We start from the raw sequence: 7,219 nt of genomic DNA, 5'->3' as shown, positions 1-7,219 counted from the left end.
TCCTTTTTGTAAACTTTTCGAGAACTCTTCAAAGTCACTTAGGTTATACCTGACAATTCTGTCACTTCTTTAAATCTTAATATTTAACCAAAACTTTACAAACTTTTATTTACAACTTACAATGAACAACATTAAACTTCATATCAAATCACCACGTAAACCACGTACGTAATTAACACACACAAATTAACCAAATAACCAACCAATTAGCTGAGTTAACAGTTAACCCTCCACCGCCATAAACGGTGTTCATATAAAAACATACATACATACAAAGAGCTCGTAAAACAAAAGTGCCGCATAAATTTCCCGACACGCATTAGCTTCGGGATTTTCCACCATATGAAGGAGGTTTTCCGGGACGGGTTTGACTGGGCATGATGCTCTTCTTTAGTATTTTATAAAATATTTTATAATGGAACGAGTTTTTTATTATTATTTCATTTCAGTGAATTGACGAAGGAGATCTATTGACTTCAATAACATTTAACACAGATAAAATTAAAATTAAAAAAAGAGTAGAATTTTTGTGGAAAGTGATACGTAATATATGAAAGTATGTTAAATAGTTATATTATTTTAACTCATTTTTGTGAATGCGAACACTCAGATTTGGCTTATCTTCCTTTTGTGTTATATTTAGACTCTTTGTTTCGGAATAGTTATTTGATAATTTAATCGCCAGGCACCATTTTGGTATATCAAACTAGCGTGAAGTAAGATATAATAATTGATAGAACGATTTCTATATAAAGTAATAGTTACGTAGCATGGACATAAATACCATAATAAAAGGTGACCACACATCAGTACATATGAATACAACCTGAATTATTTTTATCTTAAATTTATGAGCAATTTAGTTTTATTTAGTTACTTAAGTTAGTATGTTTTTTTGTGTTTAAAAAAGTATAAATTCCCTACGCCATGTAGAGCAACTTTCCACACCACACACCGTTTAACCCTACGGGCGCCCACCTGTTGCCCACACGTCCCCTACGCCACGTAAATAGGCCCAGACGGCCCGGCCCGTACACGGTTAACGGAGGCTGCCTTTTATGAGGCTTTTTGTGTATCGTTGGGAGTTCCGCGATTTTGCTTTGAAATTTTCGTGTTAGGTCTTGTATTTTAAGTAAGGCGGTCTTCACATTTACTACGAATTCGCACGCCACTTGGGTGTGTGACGTTGGATTTGCACATTAATTGGGAAATCTTGCCCGCACACTCGAGCGCGATAGGGCATAAATATTCTCAGTTCGACCAGGGTCGACACCAGAGGGCCTACCGCGAACCACGTTCGACGTGTTACCTCACTGTCACACTTACGAACGTGTCAAATTTACAAGTGCAACGCGTCATCGTGAACCTTGTCGGAATGCCTTGTTGATATTGGGCTGTAGCTGAGCGCGTTAGTTGACGTCTTTGGCGGTCGAAGGGTTAAACACACGATTTTATATATATAAATCACCGTAGTCACCACAGTCACCGTAGCCTATGGACGCCTGCAACTCCAGAGGTGTTTCATATGCCGACCTTTTAAAAATCTGTACACTCCTTTTTTGAAGAACCGCATGATTCCCGGTTCAAATTCAAAGGTTAGAGGTCATCTATCAAAATTTACGCTTCCACAAACACTAACACAAACCCTGTCGCCCTAATCATATTGCTCCCGAAAATAGATCCACCCACTCAATACGGCCTAATCCCAAAAGTTGGAGTCACGACACTCTTTAGGGCCAGTTGCACCAAACCACCTGCTAACGTAAGCACAGTTCGCTAAATTTTAACGCTTACGTGGGGGTCTTAACGATTGCTAAATAAAATGCGTTGCACCAACTATAAAATAACAGAATGTCGGCGCTAATCGTGTGGCCATACTATGAACGCGTTCCTACCAAAAAATTTATGGTAGAATTATTTTTTCATATAGCAACCCAGTCATAAATGTCAAAGTTGTCAAATTTTTCAACGAGAAAACTTGTAGGCGCGAACTAGTTTCTTTTCAGGTTTTAAATCTAAATATTACACAATTTATGCCATGCCAATCTTGAATATATTTATGATTATATTAATGGCACATTAAATTAAAGTGAAACTGCTGACTACGATTGTTCAGTGTCCAAGTGCTTTCCAAGCTGCAATACCGAATTAAACAAGGAGCTGCATTGCCCGGTAAGTTATCTTATTCGTTTAATACGTATCCCTAACTACTTTCAGAGCCCTAAGCACAAGGAATTACCTACGCTACCTACAAATACCGACAGTTGGGGCAACATTTCCAATTACATAATATTGTTGACACAATAATACATAACTGTTAGTTCTGTTAGTAGCAGATATTCAAGTTACTTTTGTACTTTAATTTAAACCTGCTTGATCTAAGCATTTTCTTTTTGCCAATGGTTGAAACGGATCACAATATATTTTTATGCACAATAATTTCATGTTACTTTCTTTTCAGGTTTGATATACACCATTTGATATGGAATACAAGATGAAAGTTACACACAAGTGAATCGATTCAAGAAATCAAAGAATCATACACTAGATTAACTGGAAAAACTTGTTGCGAAAAATAAAGTATTATAAATGATATCTGAATTTAATTTTTGATAATAAAATACATTTTTAGTTACCTTATCTTACTTTATTTTCTATCTTACACTAAATCCTTTTTAGGTAGTGACTAATGGAGGTAAAAGGTTATCCGGAGAGAAATCAACGACTCATTGACATATAATATATTATTTCACAATTATATTTAAGTGCCTACTTATTATATTTTCTGTCATACTGGTGACTTCACTTGTTTATTCCAACTATTATTTATTTTTTTCTTTATTGGGGTGATCATGATATAAATCATTTATGAAACATGGATGGGCTGTTGAAAAACTGGTATGGGGAAAACAAATAAAATCAATCTGAGGGCCTTTTATTATGACTGATTTTAGAGCTATTTAGGTATGTTAGGTTTTAAATGATGATGAATAGGGATTGGTGGGTTAATATATTATGTAGGTAGGGTATTGTCAGTAGTCAGTCGTGTGTATAATAAATGTTTAGTCAGGTTTAAAAATAATGGGTTTACACATTCTCTAAAGTATGTGCATTACAACATACTTCATCATTCATTCATCATCTTTTGCAAATTAAGACCTATGGATTATATTTTTACTAATTAACTGTTATGTTATTTCCAATACATGGCTAGGGTTACATACAATTGTTACATTGTAATTTATTTATATGCGACTTCACTGTATGACTGGTTGAATACAAGTAAAATTCAGGTGACAGAAGGGAGGCCATATTATATTTTATCTAACCCAGGTATTGGCTGTTATATTTATAAATGTTATCCAGTATGAAAGGAAACAATTAAGATGGTCAGCTCTTTATCATTTGTCACCATGCCTGTCATGTTCTAACAAGTATGTATGTGCAAAAGTGACAGGCATAGTGACAAGTGGATAAAAATGGAACCATGCTGCCACCGCAGGTTATACCTATTAAACTACTCAGTTGTTCTCATGTATATTCGATATTTCCAGAAGAATTACTTTATTAGGCTCGGTGGCCACTATTGTCAGACACAGTAAGAGATCCTTTGGCGTAGTACCAAGGTAAGTATGTCAGGGCATGCCGAGGCATCCCTCACACAAACAAATGCTAAGAACATCTGGCATTTCTAAGACACTGTGGTAAACCTGAAAATTCCAGAGGGATACCTTGACATTCACAAGCAGAGCTCAATGTGTAGGGATGCCTCGGCAATATGCTGAAGGACGCCCTGCCATGCCATGTCGCTAACGGGTGCGGGACCCTATAATAGGTATAATGTAATAATTGAAGATAAGAGATACCCAGGTAGCCCACACTCAAAATAAATGTAGATTTTTAGAGCTGTTAATTGTTAAATCTAATTGTAACTTCGTATTCTAATAAATATTAATTTAAATATAAATATCACCATAAATAAAACTGTTTTAGTTAATTACTTGCAAAGTTGTTGTTTCTAGGGATATGTTGTAAAAGCAAATAAAACACAAGCAAGTATGTATGAATTGAAGTATTATAATCAGTTTTACATTAGGTACACATTTTGCCCACTTATATATAACCTATTATGCAGACTGGTCTGGAACTGTCCAATACATTTTCTTCGCAATAAAATACTTGATTTCATATGTAGCATCTTGTTTTATGTGATTTTATAGTTATAAATATAGTTCACTTCTCTTCTGGGTTACGATTTTCAGAGGCCGACTTTGTATATGTTTATAGTTGTCATCTCGCTGTTTTCGAATATCATAGTTAGTCTACTAATATTTCCAAGGGATATAACATTCTTATCTTGATTCCAATAAACAGAGAGCGTTTTAAATTGATTTTAATGACCAGTCTGTCGATAAATAGTGTTCATTACATGCCGTCGAGTTTCACTTTATGGGACGTATTTGTTAACCTGTGATAGCATCAATCTGGTCTTATTCTCAACTTAAACTCATTCTGCACTCGATTTCAATTTAAAACACACCTTTTCTTTGAATATCCGGAACAAATTAATGTATTTTATGAAACACAAGTAGTCTCGCAACTAAAATGACATTTAAAACCATTATGTCAACTATCACACGTTTTTGCGTTTAGATATTTCCACCTTTTTATTGTTATAAATATATTTTTAATAATTTACATTACTTTTTACTCAAATTATTTAATAATCAAACATAAATTCGTGAAATACGGACGATTTCCAAAAAGCGCCGCCATATTTATCGAACGACTTTGCTGTTAACCAGTGCTCTGCCACCGGTTAAGGGCAGCGTAACTTTTTAACGGACACATAGCGTGGTGCAACCCAAATATGCAGTTAGCATTCGCTAGCGCCATATTTACACATGATCAGTACATCAAATGGGCATGGTGCAACTGGCCCTAACTCGATTCACTGAAGCATCGCCGCCATTACGGTGACGTCATACTGACGTCAGCAATATGTCAAGCATGGGGTAAGCCGTGCGATACCAAAAGGGAATATGTGTTTTTGAAAGTTGCAGATTTTACAGTTTAGATTTTTTTTTTAAATATGAGAAGATATATTATAAGAAAATTCTAATGAGGAGTAAAGTGAAATTTGGATACTTATGTTAAAATAATTCATGAATATGGAGAAAAAAAAATTGAATTAAAAATTGTATTGTTAGTAGTAAAAACACATGTACACATAATTGACTGTACGGGTGCGAAACCTGGTTTGTCCGCAAAGACCTAATGACAAAACTCCAAGTGTTTGTATACAAATGCTTAAGGCAAATTCTGCACATCTTTTGGCCTAACTGGATCACAAACGTTCACTTATGGAGAATAACCGGACAAGCACCCGTACATAAGGAGATCCAAACGCGCAAATGGCATTGGATTGGGCATATCCTCAGGAAGCCTGACATCCACCTATCCAAGTTGGCCCTGACCTCGAAGATGCCCGGAAAACGGAAACATGGTCGCCCTAAATCTACTTGGCGCCGTTCCGTGGAGCAAGAGTTGGGTGTATTGCGGATGGGGTGGGAGCAGGTTACCCAAGCTGCCCAGGACCGGAGTCAGTGGAAGAAAATGGTTCGAGCCCTAAACCCCAGCAGGGGGTAACAGGATGAAAAGAAAAGACACATAATTGACCCTTTTAGGGCTTGTTTCACAATGTCCAAGTCCTGAATAAGCTACTTGCCACTTATCTGACGAATAAAATCATCGTTGGCGTTTCACAATCTACAAATAAGATTAACTGGTAGATAAGTGCTAAGTTTTGTAGAAAGTTTTATCTGGCAGATAATTCATTTGTTCATTAGCTATCCAATACTTTACTTAGACATTGTAAAACAGGCCCTAAGAGTAATAATAATTTTAGTATGAGTTAGCGATATGTGTGTGTGGGTATCTTACAATGAATGGATTTCAAAAGTTAAGTCTTCTTCCTGGATCCTCGTTATGTAGACAAACTTTCTATATTTTAAAAGCATTACTAACATAAAGAGTGTCCATAGGAAAGATACCTAAGTAATTCATTTTTTTTAAAGTTGGAAAGGTTTTCTCATTTTTGTTTTTTTTAAATTTATTTATCAAAAAAAAGTTGGTACAATATACATTTACATATTCATTTACCAAGTTATCGCCAAAATCGGCATCATCGAAAATGTAGGCAACTTTTTCTCGTAGTTTCAAATTTTCTTTTTAATCCACATGGATTTATCTCAATGTACTTGCTACGTTTTGGATGTGGAGAAATAAGCCCAGGGGACAGAATTACGGTAATACGCGTGGGGAGGGTAAGTGCCGTGATAATAGGTGTGTGAATTGTGTGATACCATCGCCGAGGTTGCGAAGTACTTATTGGTGTCGTTTGTGGTATATTGTTATTTGGTGTAAAGTTACAGTTTGTAAAAGGGTACAAAAAAGTGTAGGTATCCACCCTTGCTTACAAAAAAAAAAAAAAACAAATTTTATTTTTACTCAGAATCATGAGGACCTTCGATTGAAAAAAGAAAAAAAACCGGACAAGTGCGAGTCGGACTCGCTCACCGCGGTTTCCGTACTTTTTGGTATTTCTTGTTATAGCGGCGACAAAAATACATGTGTGAAAATTCAGCTGTCTGTTAGCTATCACCTCGTCTGTCACCAGGCTGGATCATGAGATCCAGCCTGGTGACAGACGGACAGCGGAGTCGTAGTAATAGGGTCCCGTTTTACTTTGGGTACGGAACCCTAAAAAGTTTCTTATGGGCAGAATTACCATAATATGCGTGGGGAGGGTAAGTGCGGTGATAATAGGTGTGTGATACCATACCATACCGCTGTGGTTGCAAAGTAGTGTCGTTTGTGGTGATACACACTGTTATTTGGTTTGGTATGTTAACGGCACCAATCATGGAACATTTAAGATAAAATTTGGAGTGTTTTTGATATTTCACCGACACCTGTAAAATTTCTACCGCTTTACGCTTTAAAAGTTGAATGTCCAATTCGTCCTTTATGTTTTCTATGTATTTAATGAAAGCTACAGCAATTGGTTTCAATATTATTAACCAATTAAAACTGGTTTTTTCTCCAGTCATGGAATGTATGGCGCCATTCATTTTCAAAATAACAAATATCAAAGAAAATTTAAACTTAAGCAGATCTTTGGCTCTTGTTTATGGTAAAATGTTGCCAGAGATTAAAA

General features: G+C 35.9%; 1 long non-coding RNA gene across 1 annotated transcript; it reads left to right on the top strand.

Annotated features, from left to right (window-relative positions):
• The first annotated feature begins 1,972 nt into the window (after positions 1-1,972).
• Positions 1,973-2,640, top strand: LOC133526713 (uncharacterized). The gene is made up of 2 exons (XR_009800761.1): positions 1,973-2,172; positions 2,462-2,640. It is a non-coding gene; the product is annotated as an uncharacterized LOC133526713 (long non-coding RNA).
• The last annotated feature ends 4,579 nt before the right edge of the window (positions 2,641-7,219 follow it).

Source organism: Cydia pomonella, chromosome 16 (genome assembly GCF_033807575.1).
Source record: "Cydia pomonella isolate Wapato2018A chromosome 16, ilCydPomo1, whole genome shotgun sequence".
NCBI classification, from domain to species: Eukaryota; Metazoa; Arthropoda; class Insecta; order Lepidoptera; family Tortricidae; genus Cydia; species Cydia pomonella.
This window is presented reverse-complemented; position numbering and strand designations above follow the sequence as displayed.